At 32.7% G+C, this 16,837-nt stretch overlaps 1 long non-coding RNA gene across 2 annotated transcripts; it reads left to right on the top strand.

Moving 5' to 3' along the window:
• Positions 1–1,714: 1,714 nt before the first annotated feature.
• LOC148781195 (uncharacterized) lies at positions 1,715–16,089 on the top strand. 2 transcript variants are annotated; one of them, XR_016059529.1, is made up of 3 exons: positions 1,715–1,797; positions 12,402–12,453; positions 15,516–16,089. It is a non-coding gene; the product is annotated as an uncharacterized LOC148781195 (long non-coding RNA). The 2 variants fall into 2 exon arrangements; XR_016059528.1 differs by lacking the exon at positions 15,516–16,089 and having other exon boundaries at positions 12,402–12,740.
• The last annotated feature ends 748 nt before the right edge of the window (positions 16,090–16,837 follow it).

Raw genomic sequence — 16,837 nt, 5'->3', positions numbered from 1 at the left:
TGTAGAATCACATCTACAATCTCCCAAACGAAATCTTAGAAGTGTTATGCATCATAGCTCATGTATGTTTTCTTATTCATTGTATATTGTGATTCTCTATATAAAGTTTGTGTGATTTTCTCTATTTAGGGGAAAACAACAAATGAACCCAGCAAGATCCAGCCGGCTCAAACAAGTCGCAATTGGACTCAACTGGGTCCACCGAAGCGGCCGAACAGTGTGAATCAAAAGAACAAGTTGAGCCGGTTTGGGTCCTAGCCTATTCAACCCATGTAAGTAGTGATAAACCATGCTAGGTCTGGGAACCATGAAATGCAGTAAACAAATGGTACCTTAAGTATAGGTCTTAATTCTAAATTGTACATGTACTAATCGTATATGTACTGATAGTATCGAAACATAACGAGGTATATCCGTGAATCCTCGAAATTAGGTTGAGGCAAAGGAAATTTTTTTTTATCCAAACATTAATTAGCCACGTATTAGCTAACGATGTATATATGGATCTGCGATGTATTGCCACTCTAAATTAAGACATTGGGATTGGATTTGTCAATTGTTTCAGATTGTCAACTCAAATTGTACAGCATTTCATTCAGTATAAAATAGTATCTCAAATGAAGTCTCAACTCTAAATTGTGCTCAATGAATGATCGAGATTTGAGAAAACATTGACAGAACCATTTTAGCTGCTTGTTTGTTAAAAACATAAAATCAATAATCAAGATAATATGTCGATGCACTGCACTCAAGCAAAAACCTTATTTGAGTATTTTTAGGACCTCAAATTTTAGGGATGTTGCCTCCTCAACCTGGACACTAACTTCAAAATAACTATATTTGTGCCTAAAATAAACTCATAAGAACGAACAAAGATCATTTAAATTTTGAACAGTCAAAATCTGTGCGTAAAAAAAAAAGAAAAAAAAAAAAAACTTGTAATAAGGAACAAAGATCATTTAAATTTTGGACAGTCAAAATCTAAGTGTTTAAGACCTCAAAATCTAATTTATTTTCCTTAAGAATGTTCACTTAATGATTAAATTCCTTATCTCAAGTCGAGAAAATCCTTCTTTTACCTGAAGGAGTAAGTGTATAGTTTGCGCCTGCAAGAAGATGCTATACATGCTCTGCATATAATATGTTAATGCAATGTATTTAATATGTTAAAAAAAATATTAAGGAAATATACCTTGTGACGCATTAAGGACAAATCTTGTGATACAATGAAAAGGTGCTCTTGTATTGTCGTAATCAGTCCGCTAGTTTCAATCCTTCCAAATTTTGGTAAACTAAGAATCCAAGCAAATTCACTAATTCTCTTTCCATCATAAATAAATCCAACTATTTCACCTTTTTTCTTTTTCTTTTTTTATTTGAATTCAAGATTGATATTAAGAGTGTTGAGATACCGCGACATATTTAAAATGAGTGTCTCAACTCTAGAATATACAAAGAACAAAGAGAAAGAACAAAATTGGGTCCAAAGGCATGGCTCTTGCAACATTTTGTTGGCCAGATGCCAATGGTTGTTTTTATAAAAAATCCAAGTTTTGAAAAAGGACACAGTTTCAATACCGGTCCTAATAATCAAATTTGGTGTGGGCTCTACAATCAGCAATCCTATGTAATTGGATACATTTGACGATGCAGATTGGATTTGAGAATTAAGACATTTGATTTTCGGGGTATTTACATCATCCAATGGTTGGACAGTGCACATATTAGGGCCTGTACAATGGAATGTGTTGGAGGAAACCTGATTGTATAAAACCCAAGATCCAAACATATCTCAAGGTATCCTCTAAAACCCTCTCCTTATTCAACATGTCAAAATCTTTGTAAGCATATTTGTTTGGTTAGATTGTTAGTCTAATTTTTGCAGGCAATACCAATTTTACCTAGATATTTCAACTATGTGTGATCTTTTGCCCTCAATAAAATACATTAGATCTCACTTTGGGACCAAGAGCATATTTGTTTGGAATGGATCTTCTCTTGTTCATGAAATTAAGAACCTAGATAATGTTTGTTTCATTTGGGCTACTGCATGACCTATTTTAAGGTGTGAACCTAGAACTATGTCAATTCCACAAAACCAAATGGAAGAAGATTTACTCAACCAATTGCTTAAGAAGGTGAACCTTAGTTTATACTTCATATCCTTATTTCTAGCTCTAATGATTGCTAACTAGCATTTGCTTTAATTTCACTAAATCTATGTTATCAAGTTACTTCATAAGGAGAGAAATTGGTGTTCTATAATATTTCAATGCTTGTAAGCATGTAAAGTTTATCAAATGATGTTCTCTTACCAACAAAGTTAAAACTTGAGAAGCATCCTTAAAAAGTCATAATAACAATAAATTTCAATGCTTGTAAGCATGAAAAATTTCTCAAATGATGTTCTCTTACCAACAAAGTTAAAACTTGAGAAGCATCCTTAAAAAGTCATAATAACAATAAATTTCAATGCTTGTAAGCATGAAAAATTTCTCAAATGATGTTCTCTTACCAACAAAGTTAAAACTTTAAAAGCATCCTTAAAAAAGTCCGAATTTAGAATTGCAAAAAGCCATGACCCAAATTGTTATTAGGTTTATTAGAAATAATGATCTCCAAATTCAGATTCATAATGGGGAGGACTTAATTTAGTAAGTTATTAAAAGTTATGGATATAAGATTCTAATTATGCTTAAATTAGACAAGAATAGAGGTTGCCGTTATTAAAAGAATTGATTGGGGTATTATGGTTGATCCACCTCAAATTTAGGGAAATTTATCAAAATTGCCAATTTAATGCTTTGGCCAAATATTTTAATTTATTTGCAAAATACTCATGGAACTTTTTCCATGGGTATTTGAGTTGGAATAGCTCCAAATAGGCAAAATGTTAAATACTTCATTTGAAATAGGTAGTGTTGATAAATTCCCTGAATTTTATTTGGGCTTTCCATTCAAGAAAATCATGTGAGACCTTTTAAATTCCACTGCTAGATTGAATACTACGAAAAATCAGAGTCCTTCGAGTCATCACTATTAATTTGAATCGATGAACGCCTGTGGGGGGGGAATGAGACCCAAGGGTTACATTTTGTTTTAGTGTGTTCATCTCTCTCTTTTCATCACCATCCATATATCGGTTATATTAACTAATAAATTTGGCATAGCATCTACCGATCATACTAATTTTGCAGAAGCATAGTATGGTCTCGCCCAATCACCTAATTTAGCGATGAAGATCAATTTTATCTCACAATTACTAGATCATACTTGATTAACGATTCTGAATAAGGAAAAAGTTTCTAAGTCTTTAAAACCGAAGATGTATGGTCCCTCAAATGGAGGCTTAGAGTCGTTTTATAAGGAGGAACTTTTCCTAGTGTTTTTTGAAAATTTATCAACTTATACCTCTCATATCAGCTATTTGCATTTTTTTTGTTCAAGTTTCAAATACTATATTTTTGTTCAAGTTTCAAATACTATAAAACATTCATGAGGGCCCAAATATTTTTTTAATAGAATTATTATTTCTAATATTTAAAATTTATTTATTTTTTCCTATTCATAATCTTCACTTTAGAGATTACATATTCTTAACAATTAAGTCAAACAATCCATCTCAAAATAGAATTTTAAGAGGTGGCTCAGTTCTTCATGCACTCATAGAAACCGTGTCCTGTTTAATCAAATTTCGATCAGCCCATCAAATAACACATCAAAATAGATTTCGAAACTTAGGGAATGGAATTGGGGCATCGGTATTTAGGAGGTAGATATATAGTGGCAACATGCCCGGACCTGAAGTTATTGGACCCAGACCCAAACTTGACTGGGCCTGGACCCGACTGGACCCAACCCAAAAATGAAAAAAAAAGAATAAATATATGTAAATATTATGTTAAAATATACATGTATTATTTAAATATTATAACTAAAAATATATAGTTATATTTATTTAAATATTGTTTAAATATTTTATATTTTTAATATTATTTAAATAATAATACTATTCGGATTGGTTCGGATCCAATATTTGGCACTGGACCCTAGCCATCAGGTCCAATTTTTCTAACCATACCTGTACTTGGGTCAGATATGGTCGTCGGGTCTAGGGTACTACTCTTCATTCCCACCGTGAACACATCATAAAAAAAAAAAAAAAGAATTAAAACTTATTAGAATACATTTATCATAAAAAAGATTTAAAACCTATTAGAATTCACCTAGGTGAAATGTTAAGTAGTTTGAATTTAGGTGTATTCGTTTAAATTTCCTTTTTTTAATTATAATTGATATTGGGGATAAATAGTTCCCCCCCAAAAAAAAATCTGATCATACATTTGGGAATTCAACTATTTTAAGGGGGTTTTATGCCAGGGCAAAATATTATGACTTTGGACATAATGTGGCCGCGTCGAGCCATCACCATATCATAAAACTTGTGCTTTGGGAGTGGGTCCCACCGAGAATGGGAGTGCAGGAAAGTCGATTGATCTTTCGCCATCCAACCCATCAATTGAACGGTGATAATCTCACGATCAAATTCCCGACATGTGCCACACTGCAAGGATCCCTTTATCATTATTATGATTTTATCGGTACTCTATCAAAAAAAAAAAATGAATCTCCAATTATTTGAAAGTGCGGGAAAAGTTTATATAGAGCCGAGGCTCCAATCAAACAAACTAGAGCCTACCTCAAAAATTTCACTAGAAGAAGTTGTATCTGCAAATTGATCATCTCGACATCAAGATGTAAGGACATGAGAAAAAAATAGATTTCATATTTTGGAAATAGTGTATTTTGTAATGCATTTTTGGATCGTCAATTTTCAAGATTTTCAAGTTTTTATAGATCTCTCGATCTACATTATTTTTAAAACTTTAAATTTTATAAATAAAGATAAAAATATATTTTAAAGCTGTCAAAAAGATTTCTAAGTATTATAACCACATTTCTCAATACTATTTGAAGGTAGGCTCTAATTTGATTGTTTAGAGCCTAGGCTCTATGCAAACCTTACCCTACACATAATCTGTTTCACGAGTGTCACTTTTAGAATTTAAAACGGACAAGGTTTCTATGAGTTGCCGACGCATCAGATTGTCTCTAAAGAGACCTTTAGAGACTTTTCTTTCGTATATAAAGAGACCTTTAGAGACTTTTCTTTCGTATATAAAGAGACAGCTTACTTTTCGTACACCATCACTTCAGTATTTTAGATTCAAATTGGGTGGTTGTGAGCGGGTCATTAACTAAATTTAAAGTTAAATTTTTTCTTTTTTTCAACTTCATGATTCACCCCAAGCCATTCAATTTGACATCCAATGACTAGAAGCATTTGTGACCTAATATACAATCCTTTGCTTTTATTTAAAAGAAAAAACTTATATAAAGTTGTAAATTAAAATGTAGAATTACATATACACCTAAAAAATCCACCAAAAAATATTGTTTTAACTTTGAAAAACCCTCTAATTGATCATCTCAACATCGCTATGTTCAATTTCTTTTTTAAAAAAAAAACATTTTGAGTTCTAAAAATAATACATCTTACAACACATTATCTAGACCGTCCATTTTCAAGATTTTCATATGTTCATAGATCTACTTTATTTTAACCATTTTTGAAATTTAAAATCCTATGAAAATAGATTTTCAGATAATTCTAAAATATTTTATACCAAAATAACACCTTATCATAAAAGTTGGAGGTCCAAAAGATGTGGATTTACTTGTTATCGTTAATTTTTCTTTTCTTTTTTTTCTTGCTTATATTTTTTTTGAGAAAATTTAGCGTTCGTAAAGTGAGATTAGAAGCTTCCAACTTGTGTGGTTAAGAGCAGGTGCCTCCAAATTGGAGTCAATGTCCTTTGATGGTTTCATATTTTTGACCGGTCTAAATTGTCAGCTCAGATTTGATGGTGTGTTTGCGTCTACAAATTCTACACTTAATCGTGACCGTTAACCTTTGACCTCATTTTTCTCTGTCGTCTTTAGGATTCACCGACAGCAGCACCTCACCCACTTTTTCTCCATTCCTAATCAAGTAAACGCAAAATCTGGATCAAAATCTGAATCGGTGGGGGGGATCGTTTGCCGACAAATAGATCTTGGATCGTTGGATTGTTGAGTTGGATTGAGTTTGGATCGATACCAATTGATAGTTCAGAAAAATATTTTAAACATAAATAAAAAATAAAAATTTGAATAAAGGTTTACGGGGTTGGGATTAAAAAAGGATCTAATAAAATATTAGATAAACTTAATAAAAAGAATGGGATTGGGAGATTTGGTCACGATCGATTTCTATTAGGATCCGCGATTCATATAAAAAATTGTGGGGTTTTGGAATACTAGTGGTAACAAAATTTATGAGTGGCAAAAAATAATAGTTTAGGTTCAAAATGCAAAGAATTGTGGATTTTATGTGCCTGATAAAAAAAAAAAAAAAACTCATATTGGATCTGTTACTTTGACTATTAGTGAATTAGGATAGTTTTCAAACTTATTTGAATTGAAAACTTCTGGTTTAAGAAAGGGGTTGGTAGCACCCTCATAGCTAATTACCACATTGTGGTTTTCAATCTTGCCCCTTGATACCTTCAAAAAAAAGCTAACTCCCGAATGTATCTAAGAAAAATAAATAGGAACCTGTCGTCGGCACTAAATTACCCTGTAAAAAAAAAAAAAAAAGGAATACTTGTGCCTTAAACTCTCTTGGCACAATAAAAGAACAAAAACATTCCCTACAATTTTGCATTTCTGATAGGGGAGTCTTAGTCTCCACCACAATTATGCCCCTAACCTTACCGACGTTATACTTTCGATCTACCAGATTTCAACATATGTTGTCCTATCTTCTCCATTGTATCTGCAGTAGAAGAAAATTTGATTTTTGCCTTTATAAAATCCCCATTTTTGGATTAAATTTTCAGATAATTTTCAGCAAAACGCTAAAACTTTGCTCCAGCAAGTTTTGATTGCGGTCACCTGATAAAATTGTGATCGCTTAATACTTCATTCTTTGTCATTTGCGATCAAAATTCAGCCAATAAGATAGATCTATCTTGGGCTCCCATAAGACTCTAAAGAGAGTGCAACTCTAAGAGATGCGTTAGTGAATGTTTTATTTGGCTCATTTTTATCCTAAGAGTATATTCGCTGAAAATTCAATTGAATTACATATAGATTCTTTGATGAGGCTGTCTGATATTTCGAAGCCAACAGGATCATCCTATGACTCTGGATCCAGTCGAGACGTAACCAAACTGCTTTCAAAAATCAAGATTTTTTTAACCTATTTATTTTCATTGTTTTGTAGAGAAAATCTTGTTGCAACTCCGGTTATCAATTCTTCAATGTTTATTTTTTTGGAAAAATTACAAAAAAAACCTTGACGCTGTACTTTCTTTGCAATTTACCCCCAACCTAACTTTTTTTCTCACTTTTTTCTCCAAAATACACTTTTTATGCAAATACCCCAACCAAATAAAAAATAAAAAAAATGCCTAAACTACAATCCCTTACTTTTACTTTACCCACATCTCTCTCCTCTATCCCACCAAAATAGAGGCGGGGTCCAGTGGTAGGGTCCCGGGCACTATGTAAAGTGCGATAAGGCAGTAGGGCTCCAACACTGTGTAAAGTGCAGTCCGGCAGTAGGGCTCCGACACTGTGTGAAGTGTAGTCCGGCAGTTGCAAAGGACAGTCCAGCAGTAGATGTTATTGGATTTCAGGACTCTGGTACTATTAAAGGGCAGTTTGGTAGTACTCAGTTTCAGTCCGGTAGTTATCCGACACTTATGCGCTCTGACGATGTGATGATGCTCTCTCGCAATGTGCTATTGGGGTCCAAAAATCAACATCAAATCTGGTTAAAATGAGTTTTGTTACGAGAATGGCATTTCGGTATGATTTTTGTTTATGAGAATGGTATTTCCGTCTAAAAAAAAATGAACTTTTCCCCTTGGGGGAATTTGCATAGAAAGTTTGTTTCGGAGAAAAAAGTGAAACAAAAATTACGTTGGGGGTAAGTTGTATAGAAAGTGTGGTCTTGGGATTTTTTTGTAATTTTCCTTTATTCTTATGATCAAAGTTGGCATGAGTGAATCTATTACTTGATAATGCATTCTTCCTTTATTTTGAGTAATTTGCTGGCTAAGGCTCAAAAACCTACTTTTATCCCTGACTAAAGCACAAAACTCAGTGCTTCGATCATGGACAAGCTTCACAACCATTCAAAAAGCTTGCACATGGAAGCTCTAAAACCGATGGGTTGATTTTTGACAAATAAAAAGCGAGAAAAGTATAACATGTAATATGCAAGTAACAAGCAAAAAAAATAAAGCAGCAATGAAATAACACATAACAAAAACCAAAATTTTACGTGGCTCATCCCAAAAGGATACATCTACTGGCATGACAAACTGAAATCCACTATATCGGTGAGAGTACATCGTAGATTTTGGGATATAAAAAGTATCTTACAAACTATTGACAATACCTAGTCGAACAACCATTGAAACCACTCTCCCGAGATCACTTGCCATTCTTTCTTCTCTTAAATTCTTACAACTATTACCAACACACCAGATAGAGATGCAAAAACAATGGCAAACAGACTTTCTTTTTGCAAAAGGGATACTACTCAAAATCTTCATGAGAACTGCTTTTTATAAAGAGAAACAAACATCTCTTTCTATATGAGGCATAAACAAACAGTTTTTCCTCTTAAAAGCTCGTTTCTCTCTCTTGAGGCTCCTTTAAAGGCTCATCCTTCTCTGCGTAGGAGGCCCTTGTCTCTTTGGAGAGACTTATGCATTCCCCATGAGGTGACTCAAATAGGACACAAGATTTCTATAATGTCAGAAATCATGTAACCAATATAAATCCTTATCCCATTCGAAAATACATCTTGTACGGTTTAGTTTCTTAAAAGCAAGAGATTTCACATTCTATAAAATAGAAATTCCAATAAATATGAAAACTCATCAATATCAATCTCAATCTTAGTAGCATAGGATTTCTTTATGGAGGTGATTTTGGATATCACTATATCCAACAATCTCCACCTTGATACCAACATCATTGGACATCTTTATGGAATATTTCTTTTTGCTAAATAAATTTTTTACAGTTCTTATTTAAAAAGATTGTTTTTATCATCAAATTTCTCCACCTTAAACTTCGCATTCGAAATGTTTACCTCCATATCGACAAATCCCAAATCAAACTTTGATACCATTTGTTGTGCATGGAAGCTTTAAAACCCTATAAGTTGATTTTGGTAAATAAAAAGCGAGAAAAATAAAATTCGAAACAAACAAATAACAAATAAAAAAAATATAAAGTAAAAATAAAATAACGTAAAAAAAACACCAAAATTTTACGTAATTCACCATAAAAGGCTACATCCACATAAATGACACGAGTGAATCTTCCTTTATTTTGAGTTATTTGTCGGCTAAGGCTCAGAAAGCTACTTTTGACCTCGACTAAAGCACCAAACTCAGTGCTTCGATGATCGATGAGCTTCTCAACCATTAAAGAGATCACTGGGCATTGCTCCTCAAGATCTCGCCTCATCTTTGAAAGTATTGGAAGCACAAAATTGAGAGCAAGTTTTAGTTAAGGGTTTGCTTGGCAACAAGAGATTTCGATTTTTGAAGTTGAATTCTCCTGGGCACTGTTGCAGGTCGGAGTTTGCCATTATGGATGGCTATAGTGAAATTCACTTTATCGAAATTTCGGTTCCCTATAAAATGGGGTACCGCAAGTTCGAGGCGGGGGATCAAAGTGGAGATCATCATGATCTCCACTTTGTTTTGCGTGGGCACATGGCTCGTATGTAGCCCTCCCCCATTTCTTTTCTTCTCTCTTCTCTCGTCCTCCAAACCTTTATCCTACTCTCTCTCTTCTCTCCTCCCTCCCTCCCTCCCTCATCTCTCCTCCCTCCCTCATCTCTCCCTCGTACCAAACCCTAACCAAATTTACTCCCTCTGCGAACTGTTGATTTTTATTTAACGATTATAAGTTTATAATAGTTCATCATAGTTTCAACTACTGTTACACGGCTAAGAAGAAATGCACTTTGTTTTCTTTTCAATTTTTTAATTTGCATAATTTGATCTTGCACTCACACACACATGCACTATTCCCCAAAAAGAAAATTCCATATGTTTATGCTATCTTTTGCATCGTGACCTTGTGCTATTATTGTTTGTTTCATTTTTGCTATTTCTTTTTCATATTCATGCAACTCCATATTTGCATTATGTTGTGTATGAAATCGTACTGCATCTTTCCCCCCAAAAAAAAACCAAAGAAATTTATCAAAATACGCATGAGAGATGTATTATTTAGTATTTTATTTCTCTGCAGCTGCTCTAACTCATGATCATGTACATTTTTGAAAGGTATTTTGGAATTAAAAAATATATGGGGAAAAAGTTAAATTAATTATCTCTCGTAGATTTCCCTAAAAAGTGAACAGTTTTATTGGACTATGTTTCCTTGTATATTTCATCTATTTTTTGATGATGTAGCTTTGGTTTTTGTGGGTAGGGCAATCTGTTATGAGCCAAAGGTGGAAACCATTTCCATTTTGCATAGGCCTAATAAATGCTCGGATCCATGTTGATTAGTTTTGCTGCTTATTTATTAGTTATTTGCTGCCCAACCCCATTTGTGAAGGGAGATGTTGAGAGAGAGAGATCTAGCTTACAAATAAAATATATGTAATCTATGTCATCTATCTCATTAGACTTACCATGGATGGATTATGAAATCAAAATCTAATTTTTTTAATATCCTCTCATCAATAAAAACTGCAATAAATTCCAGATCTCTAGGTTTACAAAGGTGTATGTATAAGAGAAATACACTCCAAACCTTAACAATTGTGATCAGAATGTCCAGCTGAGTCTAATAGTGATAGTGTGATCGAATTTCAAGATCTTTGGAGGGTGTTGCCACACACATTTGCACCTTTTTAGGTTACAGAAAAGTGATTTCTTTAATAGAAGATTATGAGATATTGATGTGGGTTTCTGGGAATATTGGGCTTCTAAAATAAGATGTTCAGGATTTTTTTAGATTTTTTTTGAAGTTTTGGGTTTCGTAAATTCAACTATGAGGATATATGGTCTCTTAGAAGCGAATATTTAAAATCTATGGTTTCTTAAATGGGATTTTGGGATGTGTGGAATATTTCAAGAATATTTTAGGGGTGGACTATAGTTTGAGTGTGGATTATGGTTAAGTGTGTCCAATAATATATTGGGATAGTGTGTTCCAAAAATTAATAATTTAAAAAAAATTAATTTGGGATTGGTGCCTACAACTGGTCATAAATTTTGTGTGCATTTGACTCTGACTCACATGCCTCCAACATGACAAAACATAGTGTTAACATGCTTCTATTGTGATATTTGTCTTATAAAACCCTTTCAAATATCTCTCTACATCAATTCTAGCTAATTTAGAAGACCAAATAAAAAAACTATAAAAGTTGGTAGAAGTTTGTTTTGTAAATGAGAAGATAATAAAATAATTTGTGGCATTGGAGGATATGAAAAAATAATTTGGGGTATTGGAGGAGACCAAATAAGTATTTTTTATTAATCTCTTTTTGTGACTTGATTGTATAGTTTTTATTATGGTGTTTAATTTCTCATTGAATGGTGTTTTTAAATTTTTTTTTATTTCCATTGGTTGAAAGAATTTAGAGTCACTCAAGATGTATATTAAAAGAGAAATCAATAATTAATTTTTTTAGAAATTAATAAGATGTATATTTTAATTTTATTTGGAGTCCAATTTTAGCCTTTTTGGGGATTCTAAAAATATTATCAAATTTATCTGTCTGTGCCTGTAGGTTAATATATGTGTATGTTTATTGTTTATCTTGGAGATTAGGTTGGTATATGTGTATGTTTATTGTTTATCTTGGAGATTGTATATATGTTTAATGAAATTTATTAAATTTATATGCCCTATTTGTCGTTGCATCTTAGCGTTTGAGGAAGTCTCCTAATTACATGTATAACATTTTTTTCGAGAAGTAGATTATTGCTTTGTATAGAAGGACCATTCCTTAGAATTTAATAATTATATAGATTGTATGTGTCATACCATTTATGTTTAACCTTGTGAGACTAAACGATAGAAGAGAGGTGATTTGTACATGTTTAGCCTACATTTGCATTATAAATATTTTTTTAAAACATAATGAAACCATCGTAGAATGACTTGTTCAACTTGTAAGAGGAGAAATTTGAAGCATATTAGATAATTGTTGTGAGAGAATCTTAAGGACCTAGTCCATGTTTATTGTTACTAATTGGTCGATGAGAATTTTAAGGAGCTAATTCATGTTTTTTGTTATTAATTTTTAGAGGTACAAATGAAAGGCAAAATGTAGATGCTGAGTCTATGGGCCTTACTAAGGTAATACATATTTACTGTTACTAATTGGTCGAGGTACAAATGAAAGTCAAAATATAGAAGCTTACTTTATAGGCCTTGTTTTGTCTAAGGGATGGACAATTTTTATCCCGGTTCAATGTTCGAACAAAAAACATCAATGTTTTGTAAAAAGGATGGACAATCTTACTCCTTGTGTTGTATGTTCAATTTTTAGAACGAAAAATATCTATGTTCTTTTCTATCAAGTCTCCTTCTATAATTTCACTTTCTTTATAAAAATTAAACAATCCTTTTCCAATTTTCTCAAATCTTCTTGCCTTCTCTATCCGTAAAATTCCCTGGTCTATCTTAAATATTTTTCGCACTTATCCACTTGTTCAGAATGTGTCATAAATGATAGAGTTGCCTATCCTATAATCTCTCTAATATTGAGGTCACTTCCTCTTCTTACAACATGTGTCCATATTTTAATTTTGGCTTAATAATATAATATATACTTGTTTTTATATATTATATTAATTTAATTAAATATTCTATATTTGATAAGAGTGCAAAGGCACATGAATTCTACTAGTGCTTCTCTATCTCATTACTTGAGACAAATTGTTTTGCCTCGCAATCTAGATTGCCAAACTATATGTTATAAAGAGAGAGGGTTATATGCACCAGCAAAATTGAAGTATTTTACACATTAGCAAAGTACCAAATTTTAAGTACGCTATAGTTTACGCCTCCTCCCTTTGTCACTTCCCATCCCATTCAAGGAAGTTCAAATTGTGGTTTGAGTCATTATGAGAGATTGTGATGAAGAAATGAATGTGTATCAATGTTTAATGTTATATATATGAGCCCTAAATAATTATTTTTTTTCAAACATGATATGTCCGTCTATCATTTAAAAAGAAAAATGTTACTTTAGTTGACACTGGTGTATTTATAGTAACATTTCAAGATGGATAGACACTAAAAATAATAATTCAAAATGAAAAAGAGAGCAAAAAGAAAATAAAGAATGTGAAGTTCTTAAGGGTGTCATGCGAGGGGATCACATCTTTGGTACATTAACACGTGCAACTTATAGACATATGTCTATATCAACACGTGCAAACTATAGACACGTGTCTCCATGTCACATGAGTAACCTCTCACCCTTAAAACATGAGATACCAGTTTTCCTTGGCTAAAAAATTCTCACTTTTCATTCTATAAACCCAACTTAGAGAGCAATGATCCAATGCAACAGTTGTATCATAGTATAATGCAACGGTACTTTTAGAAAATCATGTTTGTGGTATTTATATGACTTCAAATTTGTACACACACTCTCTTCATCTCAATAATCAATCCCTCAAAAAAACAAAAGTTCAATTTGAACTCTAGATATGGTAAAAATGAGTCATCTCCAAAAACGATTCTAGACCATTCATTTTGTGAATTTCAAGATCTTAACCTTTATAAACTCAAAATCATTTTTTTCTTTTTTACATTGTTCATCTAATGATAATAAAACCATCCAAACAAATTGGAAATGAAAAAATCCTTCTAAGACCTAGATCTAAAAGTCTCACCAAAATGAATGACCTATGTTAATTGGGCTAAAAAAAGACTTTTTAGGTGGTGTTTTCAATTTTTTCTTTTTTTGTGATTGTTCATTAGAATGAAAAGAGTGTATATTTCAAATTTTGGATCAAATAAATGACCATAAAATGAATTTTTAATATTGTTGCATCATATTACTATACAACGGTTGCATGATATCATTGCTCCAATTTAGAATAAATAAAAATTTGGAAGGTCTCTTTGATATTATGAAAAACAACCAAAAGAGAGAAGCCCATTCGGCACGTGTGAAAACTAGCCGTTGAGACCTTACCATCACCACCACCACCACCATTTTCCCCGGACCTCAAAATTCTCACACACCTCTCTCCTCTTGTTCTCACACAATGCATTGTGGGAGCCCAAATTACCAAAACACCCCTCCCCCTCCATTCTTTCTCATACCTCAAAAGCCCTTCTCAGCCTCACTACAAAAGCTCTTGATAAAAAATGCTAGGCTGGGGTAGTGTCGAGGATTTACCCAATTTGCATTCGAAACTTGAATTTTGGATCTTATCGGGATCAAGGTATGGATCTAAGATTTGGATCTGACATATAAGATTGGATATGGATAATATTTTGAATCGGATCCAGGTACAAGTGGATCCAATCTGGATTCGACCTAGTTATTAAATATATTATTTTGGGAAAAGTTTATATAGAGCCGAGGCTCTAAACAATCAAATTTGAGCCTACCAAAAAAAATTCACTAGAAGAGGTTGTTTTGATACCCAAATATTTTCAAAATGATCATCTTGACATCAAGATGTATGCACATGAAAAAAAATGGATTTTAAGTTTTGGAAATAGTGTATTTTGGAATGCATTTTTGGACCGTCAATTTTCAAGATTTTCAAGTTTTCATAGATCTATCGATCTCCATTATTTTTTACGCTTTAAATTTTAGAAATAAATATAAAAATATATTTTAGGTCTATCACAAAGATTTACGATATTGAAACCACATTTCTCGAAACTATTTGAAGGTAGGCTCTAATTTGATTGTTTAGAACCTAGGCTCTATATAAACTGCACCCTATTATTTTATAAATATAAAAAAAATTTGATCGATCAAATAGGGATCTAGATCCATATTCCATATATACTTTTGGATCCGAATCTAACTTCAAATATTTTGGATCAAAATCCAAATCCTATACATACTTTTCGGATCCAAATCTGAATCCCGGTAGATGCGGACTCCATCCAACCCATTCCAATCCCTAACTTTGGTTGCAACCTTTCCCTCTCAACCTCTCTAAAAGCTTTAAAGTCCCTTCCAGGTCCCTCATATCATGGCACAAAGCCCTTGTGAGGACATTATCGGTTGTCAAATTGAGTTCATAGCCCTTGTTTTTCATTTTTAAAAATACCAATTTTGCCCTTTCTAGGGACCCTTTCTTGCATTACACCATTATCATGGCATTGTATGTTGCCACATTGGGCAGACACCCTTTTTCTCTCATTCCTTCAAATATTTGCAGGCCTTGTCTATGTCCCCAGCCCTTCCAAAACCATGCATCAGAGTGGTGCATTTTGTAGCATCAGGTGCAGAGGCCCTCTTTTTCATCTCTATGAAAAAGACCATACTGAGGTCATCTGACCAGTTCTTAAAAAGTCCTTGAGCAAAATATTGTATGTAGAGAGAATGAGAGAGACCCAACTCCGCCATCTCTCTCAAAACCTAACTGCCATTTATGCAAGGATGTTATGGTATCAGGCTTACATGTGTCTAATAGCTCTGAAAATTTCATGGGCTCGCTCTACTCTCATTGGTGATTGGACTTGCAGATCTCCAGTAACGTTTTGATGTGCTGTAAATTTGTTGGGGGCAACCATAAACTTGCACCTCTGATGGCTCTATATGCCATGAACTTGCATCTCTTATGGCTCTATATGCTTTTCCAGCTTTTATGAGATGGGTAGAGGCCATGGATTTGGATTTGGGGTTATGCAAGGTTACAAAAAAAATTATTTTCCGTTTTCACATGTGGGTTTTGATTTGTTGGGGAGTTGGGATTTTATTGTTCTAGGCTTGGGTGATGACGGTGTATGCAGATCGGCTCTTGCTTTTGTTTTTTTTATTATTCTAAACAATAAAGGAAAATATTATTCTAAACAATGAAGGAAAATTTCATAAAAAAATCATGATCATAGTATAGGAATAATATGCTATATGATTTATTTTTATCCTTAAAACAATATTTAATCACCATTCCACTTTTTTTTTTTTAATCGTTAAAATACTATTTCATCACTATTCTATATGACTATTTGTTTTTGTTAAATGGAGTTACAATATTTTATGCTCATGAAGTCCAACAGCTTAGAGGCTTGGAGTTTATCATAAAGTTTAAAAAGTTGGATACTTCAAAAGAGTGTATCATAAAGTTTAAAAAGTAGGATACTTCAAGCAGCCTAATTTTTTATGCAACAGACAAGGAATTAGCAATCAAGTTTGAATCGGACCATTGAACTATCAAAACAAAATAATATCCAATAAATGACGATAATGGTTGCCTCTTTGTACCAAAGTTAATCTTTTAATACATGTTTTTTTATAATTTAGCTATATTTCTAATACTAATTTCTCACTCCAAATATTTTATTGATATTTTTGAGCACTAATATCTTACTAGTAGATCAAATTGGTCACCCATATAGAACTAGCCGAGTTAATAACTCAGTTGAGTTGATTTAGTCAAATAAAAAATAAAAAATAAATAAATAAATAAAATATATAAAAGTTCAAAATGTTTTGAAAAAGTTTAGGAATCTTAGATCATTCAATGCTGGTTTATGACAA

This window comes from Amborella trichopoda, chromosome 7, assembly GCF_054954075.1.
Source record: "Amborella trichopoda isolate Santa Cruz 75 chromosome 7, AtrichopodaSantaCruz75HAP2 v2.0, whole genome shotgun sequence".
In the NCBI taxonomy this organism is placed as follows: Eukaryota; Viridiplantae; Streptophyta; class Magnoliopsida; order Amborellales; family Amborellaceae; genus Amborella; species Amborella trichopoda.
This window is presented reverse-complemented; position numbering and strand designations above follow the sequence as displayed.